Raw genomic sequence first — 22,705 nt, forward strand, 5'->3', positions numbered from 1 at the left:
AACTCCATGGCCAAGTGAACTGTTATTACTGACTCCTGATCCTGTTGTTGCCTCTGTTCTGATGTTCACCGTTATCACCAGTGTGTTCCCGGCACTGTACTCTGTCGGAGGATCAACTTCATTCTTATGGCTCCAAATATCATTGCTGCTCCGGGGATCTGGGAGAGCAGCTGGGCCCTGACAAAGCAGTTTGCCCAGCGAAACGCGAGTCAGCGTTTGGCTGCCTGCACACAGTTCCTCGTATATTATTATAATAAACATAATAGAGTTTCCTGTCCCTCTCACAAGCCTGTAATAGTAGCTGGTAAATAATGAGGCTAATTACCCTCAAATAAGATAGTTAATAAATACCTCACTGAATTATAGGAACTAAAATATTAGGTGCATCCAGCAATTTTAAATTCACATTTGATTTATCACATACACACATTTTCACCTTTATTTTGCTGTTTTATTTATTAAACAAGTTTTTAAATATAAAATAATGTTGTTTTTAAGTATAAAGAGAAGCCAATCTATCTGTATCTGAAATTAAGAAGAACTTAGTGCACCACATCAAATAAACTCTTTTTTCTCTTTGTTGCTATTCCTAATCAGTTTAGTGGTTTCACTCCGCATTCATAAGATGAATATTATTTCAGGTATTCAAATACAGGGTAAAGTTACTCCTATTTATATATCTTTTGAAATTGGTGTGACATAGAACCTTTCCCTTTCATCTATGATAAAAAGGTGTCAGAACACACAGTGCATCGCAATTTGCTGTGTATGGGGCTTCGTAGCTGCAGACCAGTCAGAGTGCCCATATGTACCCTTGCCCTCCTCCGAAAATGCCTACAATGGGCACATGAGCGCCAGAACTGAACCATGGAGCAATGGAAGAAGGTGACCTGGTCTGATGAATCATGTTTTCTTTTACATCATATGGACGGCCGGTTGTGTCGTTTACCTGGGGTAGAGATGGCACCAGGATGCACTATTGGAAGAAGACAAGCCGGCGGAGGCAGTGTGATGCTCTGGGCAATGTTCTGCTTGTAAACCTTGGGCCCTGGCATTCATGTGGATGCTGACACGTACCATCTGCCTAAATATTGTTGCAGACTTAATACACCCCTTTATGGCAATGAATATATTATATTATATATTATTGCTTTTCCTTTTCCTTAAAGCCTTCCAGTCTCATGCCTAAACTCCCACCGGTCGGCTACCTCTCTTTCTCATCCCTTCTTCCCTTCTCCCCCTTCGTCCCGTCTCTCCGTCTCATCCATGTGTCTGTCTGTCTTCCCCTCCCTTTAGATTGTTCGCTCCTTTGAGCAGGGCTCTCCTACCTTCTGTTTCCATCACTTTTAACTGCGCTCTCCAGCTACTCAGCTCACCTCCTCTCAGTCCCTCTGCCCTCTGTCTCCTCTCGCTTCTCTCCGCTCCCCTCAGTGACTCTCAACCTGTCATCCGTGCCCACCCTCTTGGGCCATAGTTACCTGCCTATACCCACTTCCCCCCCCCCCCTCTCTTTCATGCTGTGCCTGAGCCCCCAGAGTTATAGTGCTTACTGTTACTTGTACTGTGCTGTTTCACCTTGTACTGTGCCATTGTTTGTCCCTGTACGGTGCTACGGATACTTTGTGGCGCCCTATAAATAAAAATTAATAATAATAATAATAATAATTGCTGCCCAGCCATATCCTTTTGCATTATCAATCCAAGTTTGCAGTTCTTATTAAATCTGCTATGTATTTTGCTGAACATACAGATAATATCCCTGGGTATAGGAGGTCAATTTAACCAATTTTACTTTATCAAATTAAAATTAATTTGCATATCATTTCAGACTTTCCCCAAATTTTCCTAATAACTTATTCCCTCCTGCAGAATCAGGCCAATACCAGTGCATGGAATGTAAAAATGCCAATAAGTAAGTATCTGTAAGGTTCAACAAACGTGACGTGTTTATAGTCTAATAGAAGAGCTCACAGACCATCTGTCACTTATTGTTCCTGGACTTCGCTATAAAAAAACATCTGTGAATGTGACTATTTCCGATTATTTCCAATTGTTACTTGTGATATAAATTGTGACTTATCAGTAACCTCTTAATATTCCAATCTCCATCTTCACTTCTATCCTGTGGACAGTTGGTACATAGCATCTGTCAAGGCATTGAGTCTCAGATTAGCTCTTTTACCTGTGCCAACCAGTAAAGAGTGCGCCCAGCCTTAACCAAGAGCAACTCCAACACCAGACCAATATTGCCAGGGTAATTCCAGAACCTCGGTCCCCACTACCCTTTTCTCCTGGTAACCCAAATTGTACACCTAAATGATTATCTTTGAAAACAGACACATCTTATTAACAAACTCACTAAGTGGCTACAACTATTTTATAAATTTATGATAGGTTCTCCGAACAAACTCTTCAAGGGAAATGCTATAGTCACTCTTTGAGATGGACGGGGGGTTCAGCTGAGCATTCACTTCCTGATTCACTCCTCTGTCAGCAAGGCAGCGACCAAGTCAAATGTCATCCTGCTTTTTAAAGGCACACATCGCCTCAAGCCCATTGGAGGCTTCTAGGAGTGTCCAGGGCAATTATTTTTATTTCCTGAACAGTAGGTACTTTATAATGAAAATCTTGAATCTCAGACAGTGCTCCTATTTATACCCTGTTCAATCTCCATGCTGGCATGGCATGGTACTGGGAATGTGAGTGATAACCAGCATTGTCTGGATTGGCACCCTTTATCTTATGGGTTGTCTGTGGTCCCACTCTCCATGTAGGTGTAGCTGGCTCTTTGAGGTATCTAGTGGTTTCTTCACAATCTTCACAAAAGAGTCTCATGCAGCCACACAAAAGAGTTTTATAATTTTATAGCAGTCTGTGTACAACACATAGGCATGGATGAGGCTGAAAATAAATATATATATATATATATATATATATATATATATATATATATATATCAATGAAACAAAGCAGAGGGAAACAAGGGCACCTAATAGTGTATTAGTTTAAGGACAGTAATCCAGAAACCATAAAGGCGTACCGGAACTCGACTTGAAGTGCTTTTTAAACCAGGACCCTGGATAGTGTCACTTGGAACATGTATATTTACTTCAATCTTCCACTGGTCTGACAATACTACACCATGTTTGGTATTTCTCCCTTTTGTTGTATGAGTGCATGAGATTGGAGTAAATAGTAAATATACATGTTCCAAGTGACACTATCCAGGTATCCAGGGTCCTGGTTTGAAGAGCACTCTCAAGTCCAGTTCTGGTACGCCTTTATTCACACCTATGGTTTCTGGATTACTGCCCTTAAACTACTACACTATTAGGCACCCTCATGTCTTCCTGCCTTGTTTCCCAGATTTGTTATCGACTTAACCAACCGGATTCTTGAAGGAAGGCAGCCTCTTTACAAGGAAGAGGTGTATGGTGTGAACTTTTATATTGATTAATATACAGACTTGCTTTGAGCTCCAGTGTTTATTGCTTTGTGTGATATATATATATATATATATATATAGTGATTTAGACCAAAACGGCGCTCAGTGTATATCACCAAAAAAGTGCTTAGAGTGCTTAAATATAAATACACATACAGTAGGCTGCTCCAACTCCACATGCACCAATTGCAGATGCAGACAACCTAAATAAACATAAGAGAAGAAGCGCCAAACATAGTGTAATATCATAAGGTTATAATACATAAATTATGTGCTTCAAAAGCCGCGTACCAAATATATTATCAACCAGATAAGCCTGATTTATTTATATATTTGGTACGCGGCTTTTGAAGCACGTAATTTATGTATTATAACCTTATGGTATTACACTATGTTTGGCGCTTCTTCTCTTATGTTTATATATATATTAATATCTTAAAATATATTGTTTTTCTTAATGTCAGGCAGCTGGACATTTGAGAGCAATGGTTAAAGTGAAAGTTGTGCGGCACTGGTGAGCTACAGTGGTGACCTTATCAGAACCTTTCTTTTTAATAAATCAATAAAACTAATGTACATTATACTGCATTACAACCCATGCTTTACTCCAAAAAGAGTTTTTTTCATGCTTCTGCTCTAGTAACAAATCTGATGATGGCATTCGCAGAACTGGGAGAACCGCCTCAAGGCTTGATAGACACCCACAACTGGGGTTATCGATATTACTATATAGGACCAAGCCAAAACAATCCCCTTTGCTGACGAAAAAAAAAAACAGTTTTATCCAAAACAATGATCCCTGTGTTTCTCAAGGGCAGCTGTTGTGTAGTTGTCCTTCAGGCTACAATTTGCCACTCAGCCCCTAGTCATGGAATTGCAACAATGCTACCCAAGCATTGTATAAAAGAGGTTTCTGATGTTAAATTCCCATCTATAATGGTTATTAAATGGCTTAGCAGGGCAGACACTGGGGTGAAGGTGGGCTTGTATTCGGAGGGTGGGGGAATTAACAAATATTTACTTAAACAGAGAGCTTGCTATATGTGTGAGCTAGAACTGAAACATTATCAATAATACTGACAATATATGAATAAAGTGGCTGCTAAATATCTTAGGAAACAAGAGGACGCAGAAATGTCTGAGCTAAATGGTGACTCTACATACAGAACAATGTGAGCAGTTTACTAGGTCATTTAGTGATTATGAAGAATTAGCTATTTATACTCCACGATTTTATTGGATATGTTGTAAATTATATAATTGTTTTCCACTCACTTAGTTGTTATTTGGATACTCTTTGTAATTGCTTTTTTATGGTAGAGTCAGTGACAGATTTAGGCGTGGATGTACAGCACAGTATAATATAAAGGATGCGGGATGAGAGGTGACAACATTTTGGAACAAGACAACTCGTCTGCAACATACAATGAGGCACTGGGACATTATTTTGGTGATTGGGGCCACTGTCTTATTTATTTCCGTGAAAGCTGCGTTGGATGTCAAGCAAGAAGGACACCCTCGGTGTTGCAATGACGCAGGGTGTGGAGGCTGTGAATGTCGCAGTACAATTGATGCCGTAAGTCACTTTTACAGAAAATTAAATGTAAAAAATGTTATTGAGTTAGTAACAATGTTTTAAAGATAGTAATACACACATCCCTTGGGACAGGTCTGCTTAGTGCATTAGAGGGGGAATATCTAACATCACCTGCACAATAGAGGAACTAATTATGTGTAATGTTTACCCATCTTGATGATTATAGCATAAAAAACAATGTTCCTTAGTATTATTAATCTTAGAACTAAACTGACAAACCACTCAATATAAAAACATCAAATAAGTAAACCAAATAGGAGCACCAGGTAACATAGGTATGGAAATAATGATTGAGGATTATAGCATGAATATTAAACATATGTATTTATATTGTAAAAACATGGCAGGATAGGGGCCAATGGTTATCGGGTTGTGACAAGTGGTCGGCTGTAGAGACACTTAACTTGGGCACAACAAGTTTAGGGGGCAACAGGTCAAGAACTGAATTTGATCAGTGTTTTTCCTGTATCAAAATATCAACAGGGGGACTGTGTTTTATGTGTGAAGTTTATACCTCATTAAATCAGAAGGAATTCCTGCAAATACATGTCAGTGTCAGTTCTTTATGACCTAAGACAATGTAAAACTCACTTATTGTCCTGTGTCCCAGGCATAAAACAACCAGAATGTAAGTTTGACTGAGTAGAGAACAACCGCTTGTACACTGCCGATTAAAAATATAAGCAATGGAAGAAATCACATACCTGGAACCTGAAATCAATTCATTGTTTGATTTTTCCTTTAGGAACCTAATGGCGCAGCAGGTTACTATTCACGTAACGCCTCTCACTGGAAGCCCACAGACCCTGAATTTGCCAATGTCAACCTGAACCAGACACAGAAAGGCCTCATTGACTGTTTGTTGTGTAAAGTGTTTAAATGCAGACACGGTAACTCAAGTATAACAACTAAGGTGTAATAAAGAAGCCTGGCAATGTGTAACGTGTATGAGTGATTATTAGTCAGGAAGGGCAGCATTCAATATATAGCTGAGATTTAAGACAGTAATTTCCTTATCATCGTCGTTATTATATAAGGATGACTCTTGGCTAGTGCTTGGGGTTAAGTCAGGGGCCACTATTTAGCTCAGAGTGTTTGTGAGACCATAAAAATATTATCGGTATAGGTGTCGGCCATAACAGTTTATTCATATCAAGATTCAAATCCTGTATATAAATGAATATAACCCACAGTAGCCTTTAAAACATTTTATTTCACAGAACCAATGTAAAAAGAAACACCTTTTACTTTATAGCACTTTGTAGGGGTTTCCCACCTTTTGAACCCTATCCCATGTTTTGTACTTGTCTCCTATGTAAAATAGGAAGGTCAATTCCCCCTCACCGATGACATTTACAAATACTTGTTTATGCCTCATCACCTACTATATTTTAATTCTTTAATATCACCTATTGACCATTTATTAATATATACAACAAACCTCTAAACTGTACTAAATGCTGTTATAAACCACAAGTACCTTTAGCCTTTTGATATACAGTTTTATTCTATGTAGAAGAAAAAGGATTGTTTCTCAACTGCTGGACTGACTTGGAACAGTTAGATTGAGTCATCCTGTGCTATGAGCTTCATATAAACAAATGTAAAAGCAGTGAGGAACCTACGAGTTATTGCTGATACTCTGCAGACTTTCTCTGTGTTAATATTCACTTAGACCTTTAACAGGGCTTTGCATATAAAAATTATGCATCAGGTCATGTATGTTGCCTACAGAGTAATCATCTGCAGGTTCCTGTACCATGATGTATGGTGGGACTATACAAATAATAATAATAATATACTGTACTAATTCCTATCCCATGATAATACTAGTAAACCATACCTTCAGGTCATGAGTTCAATTCCTGACCATGGCCTTATGTGTGTGAAGTTTGTATGTTCTCCCTGTGTTTGAGTGGGTTTCCTCCGTGTGTTCCAGTTTCCTCCCATGCTCCAAAAAAAACATACTGGTGGGTAAATTGGCTGCTATCAAAATTGACCATAATCTCACTCTGCCTGTGTGTGTTTGTTAAGGAATCTAGACTGTAAGCTCCAATGAGATGGGGACTGATGTGAGTGAGTTCTCTGTACAGCGCTGCGGAATTAGTGGCGCTATATAAATAGCTGATGATGATAAAATACAAACGTTTTATTCGGTATTAACAAATTCTAATTCCTATACATACACCCATCGTCTGAAAAATAAATATGAAGGCACAAAATTCTATTCTTGGTAAAAATACACTGGAGGTTGGAAAGCAGCAGAACAGAGCAGATGTATCAAGAGACATTCCCTTAATATTACATATAACACTGAAATATTAGACATTACACTTTTAACACTAACCTATACCTTCACTAAGATTTGGTCAGAAAGGCACTTTGTAGCCTAAAGAAAATAGAATTAATACTTTGAAATCTTTCTCAGTGTTGTGTTGACCATTACTACTGACCCAACCGATGGCCCTCCTATACTACCCCTACGGCCCTGACCTATTGTAGAGGTCGGCCTCAGTGACGCTGTAGATATAATAGAAGCAGAACAAAGGGGCGGCTGCAGCTCCATTCTTATTGTACCCCACGTGGGGGTGTAATTCCTGAGCGTTCCAAAGCAGTAATAGATGAAACAACAGACTCTATTCAGTCCAATATTTCTTTAGATATTTCCACACAGCTAGTGCTGGTTCCCAAGGTATAATATCTAAATGTATTAGGATCACTGGATCTAATAAGTACTTGTAGTACTACATATCCCTGTGGAGGTATTTGCAATACCAAGCGAAGACCAGGATGGTGATGGGGAAGATGATATACAGTCGGCTGGGAATGTTGAATCTCTCTCCATCTATCATCAACTCAAAATAATTGCTACTTCATATCCTTCAAACCTCCATAGAACTCATCATCAACATTTATTTATATAGCGCCAGCAGATTCCGTAGCGCTTTACAATTGGGAAAAAACATTATTAAGACAATACTGGGTAATACATACAGACAGAGAGGTAAGAGAACCCTGCTCACAAGCTTACAATCTATAGGACAATGGGAGTTTGAAACACAAGGGCATGTGCTACATCATATTGCAAACTGGACCTGCTAGAATGCAAAGGTAAAAGTATTGAGTGGGCTGTGTGTGTGGCAATGTTGGTCAGAAGGTTGTTGTCTTGCGTTAGCTGTGTAGAGGATGGTAATAGGGTAATCTAGGGAAATTAAGATGGTGGTTGAGGAATATCATAACCTTGTCGGAAGAGGTGGGTTTTCAGTGAACGCTTGAAGGTTTGGCGACTAGAGGAAAGTCTTACTGTGCGTGGGAGGGAATTCCACAAAGTAGGTGCAGCCCGGAAAAAATCCTGTAACCGAGAATGGGAGGATGTGATGAGAGTGGAAGAGAGACGCAGCCCTTCAACAGTGGGGTGATATAGACTTAAAGCTTTTATGAGGGAAACCAATGAACATCTCAGAACAATGACATTTTAGATTCAGTTTTTAATTTGTAAAAGAAAATGATGTTAATTCTTTCATTAAGCCATTAATTTAACTTTGAATAGTAGCAGCACTTCCTTCGAGTTCTTTAGATATTAATAGTTCTTGCGGTAATTTTCATCTACATACAGAATTATCTTTACATGTAATCAGCAATTACAAATCTTACACACTAGAAATGATCACGGTGTTTATTGCTTTCATAACAAATGAGCAAGTTTTTAAAAGAAACTAATGATCAGGGCCGTACTTTTACAGAAATATGGCAGTATCTGGATAGTAGCTTAAGGATGAAGTTGATCGCTGGACATAGAGATGTTCTGACACTCGGAGAAAGATAAAATATGATTGCTGCTTGTGGACAAACGTAGGCAATGTACAGAAAGGGCGCGGCGAGGTCAGTCGGACGCACGTCTGTCTGATTCAAGCTCTGTGCGTCTCTTAGGTACGTGGTTTTTAGCCATATTATTTCCACCAGCTACAGGGCAGATGTAAGTGTCGACTGATAGTGATGACTACACGTATGTATACCAGAACATGTGTTTACAAGTAAAAGGAACTATCAAAATGCATTATATGTACACTATGCATTAAGAACATCCTCATTTATATATTTAATTTATAAAAAAAAAATAAAACACATTTTAATTAATGATCTTAGAATTATGAGTTATTTTATTTTACACGCGTTCTGATGAGACATATGTACGTATCCTGCACTTTGATCTGCCTCTTAGTATATAAGTAAAGTATAGGCAGAACATACATCCACCCAGATTCAAATGGAAACGTATCTTGAGATCCATATAGATATAAATACGGTCGGAATTACGCTCAAGTTCCATGCTCGTTTTTTTAAATACAACAATGTACACGAATCAGGCCCGGGATGTGTGCTGATAAGTTCTCTGGATTAGGAAAGTTTTGGATTAGGTTGTGCATAGGTCTCCATTTACCCAAAATTTGGACAATAAATAAGTGCCACTGAAGAATCAGACCAATTAAAGATGAAGGAATATAGTGAGGCCAATCAGCAAGCATCAACACATATCTACAGCCATAAAAGATGAGCTGACAAGGTGGGTGTTCAGGGAACAATTGAATGATAGAATGTTGGGAGAAAGTCAGAGGTCGGAGAGGTGCCGCAGTATTGGAGGAGTTTGTCAGAAGACGTTATAAGAAGGAGAGCACAAGGACACTTCGGAAAACAGAGGACATACAGGAGTGTATTAGGAGATTAGGCCAGAGATGTAAGCAGGACCATAATGATGGAGAGCTATGATTCGGGATCCTATATTGAGCTGGGACTGCCATAGTAGAACAGGGTAGGGACTAAAGCAGTGGATGGGGCAATATTGCGAACACAGCTGGTGGTTGCATACTGGCAGGACATACACTCAGTTCACCAGACTTGTTGATCTGGCTCATACATACAAACTGTGATCATATACCATGTTGATATGATCTTCCAGACTGAAGCAGATTGCCTAATAAAGTCTGAGCAATATATAATTAATGATTGGTATTTTTGGTTCAGCCTTAGTTAAATTATAATAGGAGTCCAAACATTCCGAACTGAGTTTTGGGGTGTGGTTAAGAACACAATGCAGTAATAGAAAGACCTGTTTGCTAATTACTGTCTGTAATCTCCCAACCCGATCACCCTTCACAATATATACAGTATTTATGTGTACATATGGACATGTATATATATATATATATATATATATATATATATATATATATATATATATATATATATATAAATCTTGATAAAGGGCTGTGTGGAGCCAAAAATTACTTATTTTCTAATGGAATAAATACTTCAACAATCTGAAAAGTCCTGTGAGTGCCTCCTAATTATACTATTTTATACATTCATGTACCCAGGCTTGAGAAATATCTACAAACGCGAGTGCCTTTCCTGTTATGTGTTTTATATATATATATATATATATATATATATATATATATATATATATATATATAAATATAAGTAAAACAAGATATTTGAAAACTTCGCTCTTGGCCCCTGATGAATGTTCTGCCCATCGAGAAGTGCATAGTGCTAGTCTTTGAATATTTTAGTATGGGTGCGGGCCACTTTGATTACTTTTATAAATATCTAACTCTATTCATTCATAGCACTGTCCATCCAATGACCTCACCCTGTTACTGTAGCTTAACTGTCTATGATGGATGACCTGTAACATTCAAAATGTATTGTGTGTGCAGTCTTTGAATTTGTAGTATGGGTTCAGGCCACCTTTATCTATCATCATCATCATTTATTTATATAGCGACAGCAAATTATATAACGCTTTACAACCGGGTATCTACTTGTATAAATATCTACTGATGCCTCTGTCCATCTAATGACATCTGATTGTTACTGCCTCTTCACTCTCTGTGATGCATGCAGACTAACGTTCCAAATGTAGTGCGTGCTTAGTGTTTCATCAGTTTTATCTCTTGGACCTTACACTAAATTTTTTTTGCTGTTTAATTTATCTAATTGGCTTCCTTCAGCTTGTGTCATAGCAGATATTTTGCAGCCGCTGCAATCCTCTACCTGCGGTTGCTGAATATTGAAAATGCCCAAACAAAACCCTCACATGCAAACACCCTGTTTTCCCATTAAATATAGATGTCACTGAATGATCCTTAACAAGTATTGAAAAATACAAAAAAGCTGAGAATATAGTTTTTTGAAGAGGTTCTGCTGCTGACACTCACACACAGCTTTTCCCCACTTAATACAGATGTCCCTGATTCTGCTGCTCATAGTCATACAGCAAAAGCACTCTGCTTTTCTCCACTAAGCATGCTAGTTACGTCAGAATCATCATCATCATCATCGTTTATTTATATAGCGCCAACATATTCCGTAGCGCTTTACAATTGGGGACAAACATAATAAACTAATAAACAAACTGGGTAAAATAGACAAAGAGGTGAGGAGGCTGCTCGCAAGCTTACAATCTATGGGACAATGGGAGATTGACACATGACGTTAAGTCTACATTTTGCATTTTGGCCCAGCCAGGCTATAAAGGTAAAAGTGACTCATAGGCTAAATGATCCTGTCACACAACAATGTTGGTCAGGGGGTAGTTGTTTTGTGTAAAATTGTGTAACAGGCGGTAATAGGCTAAAGGCGATGAGGTTAAGAGGGTGGTTGAGGAATACTATAAGCTTGTCTGAAGAGGTAGGCTTTCAGAGAACGCTTGAAAGTTAGACCAGAGGAGAGTCTTATTGTGCGAGGGAGAGAATTCCATAGAGTGGGTGCAGCTCGAAAAAAGTCCTGTAATCGGGAATGGGAGGATGTAATGAGGGTGGATGAGAGAGGCAGATCTGGTGTAGAACAGAGTTGCTGAGTTGGGAGATATTTAGAGACAAGAGAGGAGATGTATGTTGGTGCAGCTTTGTTGATGGCCTTGTAGGTTAGTAAAAGTATTTTAGATTGGATTCGGTAGAAAACAGGCAACCAGTGTAGAGACATACAGAGTGATTCAACAGAGGAATAACAATTTGCAAGGAAAATCAGTCCTGCCGCAGCGTGCAAAGTTTGAGTCTGTTTCTGGGAAGACCAGTAAGAAGGGAATTGCAATAGTCAATGCGGGAGATGATGAGTGCATGAATCAAGGTTTCTGCAGTGTCCTGCGTGAGACATGTGCGAATTCTGGAAATGTTCCCTAGATGTATGTAGCCTGATTTAGATATCTAACTCAGTCTATATACTATACTATATATATGCATTAATAACAACCAGTAGCCACTACTCCGTCTAAACTCTCTGACAGTTTGAAATTAAAACCAATGGATCAGCAAACTATTCTAGTTGACTGATCCCTACAGAACTGTTTCACAATAATCACACAAGCCTATTGTTTTCTCAGTCTTTCACCCTGGACAATCTTTTCAGAGCAGAGCACTGCAGGTAACGCCCTGCCTACACGCTATCTGTTCTAAAATGGCCCCTGAGAAAAGGAAGAAGGGCGATATATATAAGATATAACCTTTAGTATCATTTAGCTTCCCGGAAATTACGTTTTTGCCTCATTTTGAGATAAGAAATTGGAGCGCGAAACGGAGGCATGACTGGGAACCCAAATCTTGGATCTTTTGGATTTCTCTGAATCCATACCACTCATCTCTAGTTATTATATTCTATCAGTTATCAGCAGCAGGATGTACAGTATCACTTATCATCGGCTAGACAGCTATTTGCCCAGGGTGCAATGTATGGGGAGCAGCTATCAGGACTTAAAGCATGACACTGTTGCAGAGGGTAAGGCTGGCATCTTGGGCACACTAAGCTGCTATTCAACAGATCATTCCCATCAGTCCCTGCCCCTAGCAGCTTACAGTCTAAATTCACACAAGCTAGGATCCATTTTTGTTGGAAACCAATTAACCTAACTGTATGTTTTTTGGACTGTGTGAGAACCCATCTTATCATGGGGAGAACTGGAACATACAATCTCTTCACAGATAAGGCAATGATACCAGTGCGATCAGGCAGCAATGCTAACCAGCCTGCCACTTGGAGATTTTTTGAAAACCTGGGGTAATTTTTAAATGTAATTTGGTATATTTTAGGGAGAAAGCCCTTATCAAAAAAATCCCAGATATTCACATGTCTGTACTTTTTATTTTAATACAACTTTTCCTTTCACTATTTCCCACCCTACATAGGAATGTTGACAAACTGGTTTAATAAGCTGATTGCTGATCATGTTGAAAACAAAAAACAATTAAATATTAATCCTCTTTTGGAGCAATCTTGAGCCTCACATTATATTTTGCATTGTTCTTCAGAGATCAATATTCGGCCATTATGGAGTTTTCCACGAATTGACTGCTCAATGTGCAAATAGTAATAAGACTCAGACCAGTAGGTAATAAATGTTTGCAACCCCAGAACAATTATTTTTCATTTAGCCATTAGTAGAAAATGCTGTTATTAATGATATTAGATAATGTGCTTTATTACTAGAGATGGGCGGGTCCGGTTCTCCGAGAACCGAACCCACCCGAACTTTGGGTATCCGAGTACCGAGCTGAGCAGCTCGGTACTCTCCCGCCCATTCCGAATCCAAATCGAGGCCGAACGTCATTGTGACGTCGTCGGATCTCGGGACTCGGTTCTCGCGATACTTCAACTTTATAAATACACGCCTCCACAGCAATCCATCGCCATTTGACAGAGGGAGAGAGCAGGGTGTAGTCATAGGCTAATTAGAGCAGGGACAGAGAATACCATATTGTTCTTGCAATTGCTCTAACCAAAATCGCTAGTGCAGAGAGGAGGATAGAGGTTTATTATTTTTTCTTCATATTTGGCACTCCCCAGCGCTTTTGGGGTGTCCCCCATAATTGTGCATTAATATTTCTGGCTGTCAAAAGTCATATCTGTCAGCATTATCTACTAAATAATTTGTAGCACACCTCAGTGTTTTTGGGGTGTCCTCCCTAATTGTGCATTAATATTTCTGGCTGTCAAAAGTCATATCTGTCAGCAGTATCTACTCAATAATTTTTAGCACTCCTCAGTGTTTTTGGGGTGTCCTCCCTAATTGTGCATTAATATTTCTGGCTGTCAAAAGTCATATCTGTCAGCAGTATCTACTCAATAATTTGTAGCACTCCTCAGTGTTTTTGGGGTGTCCTCCCTAATTGTGCATTAATATTTCTGGCTGTCAAAAGTCATATCTGTCAGCAGTATCTACTCAATAATTTTTAGCACTCCTCAGTGTTTTTGGGGTGTCCTCCCTAATTGTGCATTAATATTTCTGGCTGTCAAAAGTCATATCTGTCAGCAGTATCTACTCAATAATTTGTAGCACTCCTCAGTGTTTTTGGGGTGTCCTCCCTAATTGTGCATTAATATTTCTGGCTGTCAAAAGTCATATCTGTCAGCAGTATCTACTCAATAATTTTTAGCACTCCTCAGTGTTTTTGGGGTGTCCTCCCTAATTGTGCATTAATATTTCTGGCTGTCAAAAGTCATATCTGTCAGCAGTATCTACTCAATAATTTGTAGCACTCCTCAGTGTTTTTGGGGTGTCCTCCCTAATTGTGCATTAATATTTCTGGCTGTCAAAAGTCATATCTGTCAGCAGTATCTACTCAATAATTTTTAGCACTCCTCAGTGTTTTTGGGGTGTCCTCCCTAATTGTGCATTAATATTTCTGGCTGTCAAAAGTCATATCTGTCAGCAGTATCTACTCAATAATTTGTAGCACTCCTCAGTGTTTTTGGGGTGTCCTCCCTAATTGTGCATTAATATTTCTGGCTGTCAAAAGTCATATCTGTCAGCAGTATCTACTCAATAATTTTTAGCACTCCTCAGTGTTTTTGGGGTGTCCTCCCTAATTGTGCATTAATATTTCTGGCTGTCAAAAGTCATATCTGTCAGCAGTATCTACTCAATAATTTGTAGCACTCCTCAGTGTTTTTGGGGTGTCCTCCCTAATTGTGCATTAATATTTCTGGCTGTCAAAAGTCATATCTGTCAGCAGTATCTACTCAATAATTTGTAGCACTCCTCAGTGTTTTTGGGGTGTCCTCCCTAATTGTGCATTAATATTTCTAGCTGTCAAAAGTCATATCTGTCAGCAGTATCTACTCAATAATTTGTAGCACTCCTCAGTGTTTTTGGGGTGTCCTCCCTAATTGTGCATTAATATTTCTGGCTGTCAAAAGTCATATCTGTCAGCAGTATCTACTCAATAATTTGTAGCACTCCTCAGTGTTTTTGGGGTGTCCTCCCTAATTGTGCATTAATATTTCTGGCTGTCAAAAGTCATATCTGTCAGCAGTATCTACTCAATAATTTGTAGCACTCCTCAGTGTTTTTGGGGTGTCCTCCCTAATTGTGCATTAATATTTCTGGCTGTCAAAAGTCATATCTGTCAGCAGTATCTACTCAATAATTTGTAGCACTCCTCAGTGTTTTTGGGGTGTCCTCCCTAATTGTGCATTAATATTTCTGGCTGTCAAAAGTCATATCTGTCAGCAGTATCTACTCAATAATTTTTAGCACTCCTCAGTGGTTTGCGCTCAGAATGGATTCAAAGCAGTCCACATATGATCTAAATGAGCAACCAGGTTCTGTCACCAGTCCTGATGTTAGTGTTCCCAGTACGTCATCTGGCCAAGGCGATGTCAAACAACAGAGTGTTTTCAAATTAGTGCAAAAAACAAAAACCAAAAAAAAATTTACTGTATTGAAGCGAAAAAGAAGTGTAACTGAGCAAAAGTTAAGTGACGATAAAAAAAAAATTGCAAGCATGCCATTCTACACACGCAGTGGCAAAGAGAGAATGAGGCCTTCACCTTTGGCTATTAGTGGCAGATCCCAAAAAGTTACCCAGGCTACAATTGGTGCACAACTACTGTTACGCGTCAAAGCTGAGCTGCAAGATACCAGTGAGGCATTACAGGAGAATATTTGCTCTGATTCACAAATGACAACAATCCCTGTGGAGAGTCCATCCAATAGTGGGATGTCTAATCGTGAGCATTCTGCTGATGTGTGCCTTAATAGCCCGAGTGTAGCCGGTGATACCCAAATTGAGGATGCCACTTTGGAATTAGAAGAGGATGAGGGGGAGATTTGTGTAGGCGACGAGGGCGCTAATGAGGATGTTGATGAGGATGAGGTTGTTTGTGTAAGTCCTGCACCAGTGGCAGCAGTTCTGGCACGTGACAAGAAAAAGGCCATTGTCATGCCTGGGCATAAAACAAAAAAATCCACTTCTTATGTGTGGAATTATTTCTACCCAAATCCAGACAACAATTGTATAGCCATTTGTAGTGTATGTGAAGCCACAGTCAGTCGAGGGAGGGACCTTAACCATCTTGGAACCTCGTCTATGTTACGCCATTTAACGAGAGTTCATGGCAAAGTGTTGGGAAAAGCTGAAAGTTCTTCCCAAAAGAATACAAGCACTCCCTCATCAGCTAAGACCCTCCGCTCACCGACATACCGACGGCTACAAAATACACCCACCACACCATCCTCATCAATATCCTCAGTAGCGCTCGGAGTTAGCCCGGCATCCCACTTAAGGCTGGATGACTCCGGCACTATTATTGATTCCTCTGAAGAAAGCGTTAGTCCTGCTGCTGCTGTTGCTGCTGCTGGGGGTGAATCGTCATCCCAGAGGCAGGTGAATAAAATGAGCAGTCCTACATTTCAGCAATTAACTGTGAAACAATCATTTGCGAGGGGAAGCAAATATGACAGCAGTCACCCAGTCGCCAAGCGAATCACAGACGCCATGGCTGCAATGTTAGTGTTAGATCTGCGTCCAATCTCCACAATAAACGCAGCTGGTTTTTCACAGTTAATTGAGGTTTTGTGTCCGCGTTACAGAATTCCATCGCGACACCATTTCTCCCGTAAAGCTATTCCACAACTATACCAAAAAGTGTGTAAAAATGTAGAGATTGCGCTGAAAAATGCCATTCTGCCCACTGTTCACTTAACCACAGATATGTGGACAAGTGGAAGTGGCCAAACCAAAGACTATATGACTGTGACAGCCCACTGGGTTGGTCATTCACCTTCACCAGCAGGAACAGCAGCAGCATGTACACCACTACGTAACATTTGTCACAGGCAGGCCACTCTTTGTATCACCGGCTTCACTAACAGGCATACGGCTGACAATTTGTTACGCAAACTGAGAGATGTGATTGATGCATGGCTTATACCACTCGGACTCTCCCCAGGGTATGTCATTTCAGATAACGCCAACAATATAGTGCGAGCATTACAGCTGGGTGATTTCCAACATATTCCCTGTTTTGCTCACACCATCAACTTGGTGGTGCAGAGCTTCCTACGAAATAACCGTGAGGTGCAGGAGATGCTTTCGGTGGCCCGTAAAATTTCAGGCCATTTCAGGCATTCAGCCACAGCATGTAGGAGATTACAGCAGCTCCAAGAGCAGTTTAACTTGCCCTGCCACCAACTTAAGCAAGAGGTGGTAACTCGGTGGAATTCCACCCTGTACATGCTTCAGAGGATGGAGGAACAGCGCAAAGCCATCCAAGCATATTGCACAAGTCATGACATTGGGAAAGGAGGGGGGATGTATTTCACTCTTGCACAGTGGGGAATCCTTTCAGTGCTGTGCAAGGTGCTGAAACCATTTGAAGTTGTGACATGTGAGGTCAGTGCAGACTCTGCTAGTTTGAGCCAAGTCATTCCTTTAATTAGACTATTGGAAAAGCAGCTTGAGAAAATGAAGGAGGAGCTGAAAGCAAGCAATTCAGCAAAGTATGTTGGCCTTGTCGATCAAGTACTTAATTCGCTTCACAATGATCCTCGAGTTATTAAGATCTTGAACTCGGATCAGTACGTTTTGGCCACTGTGCTTGATCCAAGGTTTAAAACCTACATTGAGTCTTTACTTGTAAATGAGCGAGATGTGAACTTTTGCAAGGAGCTATTGCTCAGCAAGTTGGCCGCTGAACTGGGCCTCGGCTTGACGACGTGTCCTCCTTCACTTTCTCAAGCTGTTGCTCGTAAAAAATTAAATTTCCAAAAAAGAAGCAGGGAAGACACAGGGGGCAGACGAGAACAATTTAACATCTGGGCTGGTTTGAAGGATTTTTCAAAAAAAAGTGTCACTTTGCCCATAAGTCCATCCAATATGAGTATAAACATGCAAAGGATGGTGGAGGATTACTTTCAAGAGGTAGTTGATATGGAAATGTCAGACAGTCCCTTTCCTTACTGGGAAGAAAAGCAAGCCATTTGGAAACCCATGTACAAACTTGCTTTGCAATACCTAAGCTGCCCACCCTCCAGTGTGTACTCTGAACGAGTGTTCAGCACAGCAGGGAACTTAGTCAGTGATCGCCGTAGAAGGTTACTTCCCAAAAATGTGGAGAAAATGATGTTTATAAAAATGAACTACATCTTCCACGAGGAAGGCCTTCACCATCCAAGACATCCAAGCACTGACTGTTCTCTAATGGCGGATTCAAGCGGCGATGAATTGATAGTCTGTGATGATGACGTACACACTGATGAGGGTGAGGATGAAGCTGAAGATGATGCCGATAACATCTTTTTAAAACTTTCTATGTAAGTGTAGGGTGCAATCTACCCCCAAAGAGGAAAGGGACTTGTGGCATTTCCATATCACATACCATCTTGAAAGGCTGCTGTTAGGGCAATTTATCCTTAAGGGTAGGGTGTCATAGACAGAGTGACCCTAAACTGGCTTTGTCCATTTTTCATAATATTGTACAGTCTATAATGGCTGAATTTTTTAGTATTTTATACAAGTGGAGGGGGGCCTAGAGAGACAGAAACCAAACTGGCTTTCTCCATGTCAATTAATATTGTACAGTCTATAATGGCTGAATTTTTTGGTATTTTATACAAGTGGAGGGGGGCCTAGAGAGACAGAGTGACCCCAAACTGTCTTTCTCCATGTCAATTAATATTGTACAGTCTATAATGGCTGAATTTTTTAGTATTTTATACAAGTGGAGGGGGGGCTAGAGAGACAGAAACCAAACTGGCTTTCTCCATGTCAATTAATATTGTACAGTCTATAATGGCTGAATTTTTTGGTATTTTATACAAGTGGAGGGGGGCCTAGAGAGACAGAGTGACCCCAAACTGTCTTTCTCCATGTCAATTAATATTGTACAGTCTATAATGGCTGAATTTTTTAGTATTTTATACAAGTGGAGGGGGGCCTAGAGAGACAGAAACCAAACTGGCTTTCTCCATGTCAATTAATATTGTACAGTCTATAATGGCTGAATTTTTTGCTATTTTATACAAGTGGAGGGGGGCCTTGAGAGACAGAAAGCAAACTGGCTTTTTCCATTTCTTTACATATTTAACTATAAGTGTAGGGTGTAATATACATTCAAAGACGATGGCTGCATTGCCAATATGCATAGATGGAGAGGAAGACAATCTGTTTTGTGTGTAGAATAGGCCTACCAACGAAGAATTAAACTGTTTTTTTGGATGATTTATTACCTCAACAATTAGATTACTTGTCTCTAAAACAGTTGGAGCACTAAATTGGGTTAATTTAGGCCCAAAAACATGGATTTTCCCAAAAAATAGCAAAACAAAACCAAACAAAACCAAAACCAAAACCAAAACACGCAATGGCGGTTTTGCAAAACCAAAACCAAAACCAAAACACGACGGTAATCCAGATCCAAAACCGAATCCAAAACCAAAACACGGGGGTCAGTGACCATCTCTATTTATTACCAAAAACTGTCAATGTCCGCTTAAAGCAGCAGTGCAGAAACGGTTGTGAAAACATCTCAATTTTATTGAAATCATGGATAAAATGTTTAAATTGGCAAAAAATCCAACACAGAGCTCAGAGTATCAGAGATTTAATACGCACCATACTTGGCTACTCACCCGAAATGTGCGGGAGATGCACAAATTCTGGGGAGCACTCCTGTACTCATGGCTTCACGGCCCGCTGCACGCCGTGATCTGTCATCTGGAAAATTTGGGATTAAACTTAAACACATTTAAAAAAAATCCTCATGTCTCCCCCACACTTTGTCCCTGACCTCCACCTCTGTGTTAACTGTTAATCAGAGCTGTAGGGGTCTGGAACTACAGTGCCATTCCTCCTGCAGTGGTGGGGGCTGGAACTACAGCACCATTCCTCCTGCAGTGTTGGGGCTGGAACTACAGTTCCATTCCTCCTACAGTGTTGGGGGCTGGAACTACAGTGCCATTCCTCCTACAGTGGTGGGGGCTGGAACTACAGATCCATTCCTCCTGCAGTGGTGGGGGCTGGAACTACAGCGCCATTCCTCCTGCAGTGTTGGGGGCTGGAACTACAATTCCATTCCTCCTACAGTGGTGGGGGCTGGAACTACAGTTCCATTCCTCCTGCAGTGGTGGGGGCTGGAACTACAGTGCCATTCCTCCTGCAGTGGTGGTGGCTGGAACTACAGTTCCATTCCTCCTGCAGTGGTGGGGGCTGGAACTACAGTGCCATTCCTCCTGCAGTGTTGGGGGCTGGAACTACAGTTCCATTCCTCCTACAGTGTTGGGGGCTGGAACTACAGATCCATTCCTCCTGCAGTGGTTGGGACTGGAACTACAGCGCCATTCCTCCTGCAGTGTTGGGGGCTGGAACTACAGTTCCATTCCTCCTGCAGTGGTGGGGGCTGGAACTACAGTGCCATTCCTCCTGCAGTGGTGTTGGCTGGAACTACAGGGCCATTCCTTCTGCAGTGTTGGGGGCTGGAACTACAGTTCCATTCCTCCTACAGTGGTGGGGGCTGGAACTACAGTTCCATTCCTCCTGCAGTGGTTGGGGCTGGAACTACAGTGCCATTCCTCCTGCAGTGGTGGTGGCTGGAACTACAGGGCCATTCCTTCTGCAGTGGTGAGGGCTAGAACAACAGGGCCATTCTTCCTGCAGTGGTGAGGGCTGGAACTACAGTGCCATTCCTCCTGCAGTGGTGGGGGCTGGAACTATAGGGTCATTTCTCCTACAGTGTTGGGGGCTGGAACTACAGATCCATTCCTCCTGCAGTGGTTGGGGCTAGAACTACAGCGCCATTCCTCCTGCAGTGTTGGGGGCTGGAACTACAGTGCTATTTCTCCTGCAGTGGTGGGGGCTGGAACTACAGTGCCATTCCTCCTGCAGTGGTGGTGGCTGGAACTACAGGGCCATTCCTTCTGCAGTGTTGGGGGCTGGAACTACAGTTCCATTCCTCCTACAGTGGTGGGGGCTGGAACTACAGTTCCATTCCTCCTGCAGTGGTGGGGGCTGGAACTACAGCGCCATTCCTCCTGCAGTGTTGGGGGCTAGAACTACAGTTCCATTCCTTTTACAGTGGTGGGGGCTGGAACTACAGTTCCATTCCTCCTGCAGTGGTGGGGGCTGGAAATACAGTGCCATTCCTCCTGCAGTGGTGGTGGCTGGAAGTACAGTTCCATTCCTCCTGCAGTGGTGGGGGCTGGAACTACAGTTCCATTCCTCCTACAGTGTTGGGGGCTGGAACTACAGATCCATTCCTCCTGCAGTGGTTGGGACTGGAACTACAGCGCCATTCCTTCTGCAGTGTTGGGGGCTGGAACTACAGTTCCATTCCTCCTGCAGTGGTGGGGGCTGAAACTACAGTGCTATTCCTCCTGCAGTGGTGGTGGCTGGAACTACAGTGCCATTCCTTGTGCAGTGTTGGGGGCTGGAACTACAGTTCCATTCCTCCTACAGTGTTGGGGGCTGGAACTACAGTTCCATTCCTCCTGCAGTAGTGAGGGCTAGAACTACAGGGCCATTCTTCCTGCAGTGGTGAGGGCTGGAACTACAGTGCCATTCCTCCTGCAGTGGTGGGGGCTGGAACTATAGGGTCATTCCTCCTGCAGTAGTGAGGGCTGGAACTACAGTGCCATTCCTCCTGCAGTGGTGGGGGCTGGAACTACAGGGCCATTCCTCCTACAGTGATGGGGGCTGGAACTACAGGGCCATTCCTACTGCAGTGGTGAGGGCTAGAACTACAGTGCCATTCCTCCTGCAGTGGTGGGGGCTGGAACTCTAGGGCCATTCCTCCTGCAGTAGTGAGGGCTGGAACTACAGTGCCATTCCTCCTGCAGTGGTGGGGGCTGGAACTACAGTGGAACTTGCTCTATTTATAAACTATAAATTCAGAAACATTTAATGCAGAATGTATAAATACAGCCTATTCCTCAATTCCACAGAATGGTGAAACAAAACTTGAGCATTGTGTTGCTTGATTCTAAATTCGAGTTGTGCAAATATCTTACCCAACTTTACACATCTCTAGATATCTCCAAATGTAATTTAAGTTTGAGATGAAAGCAGTAAGCTAAAAAAATGAAATGTCACTTTCTAGCCACCGTTAGTGGGTCCACCAAGGACTTTGATGGCTCTTGCGGTCATCTCTTACTGCTTGACCTGTGTCAGGGGTTGTGACCCTCTCAGGAGAGAAATGTGTTGTTTAACTGAGCTGGTATAGAGGGACACAGCCATTCTTGTGGACATTTTAATTGTGCTCCTTAGTCTTCATTAAGTAAAGTGGAATACTGTAAGAGTAAAATATATTTTAATATGAGGGACGGCATAGTCTCCCCAAAGACCGGGGAGACCCCCCCCCCCTCAATTCATTTTCCTTGGGTAAAGGCTGAT

The sequence above is a fragment of the Mixophyes fleayi genome, chromosome 5 (genome assembly GCF_038048845.1).
Source record: "Mixophyes fleayi isolate aMixFle1 chromosome 5, aMixFle1.hap1, whole genome shotgun sequence".
NCBI classification, from domain to species: domain Eukaryota; kingdom Metazoa; phylum Chordata; class Amphibia; order Anura; family Limnodynastidae; genus Mixophyes; species Mixophyes fleayi.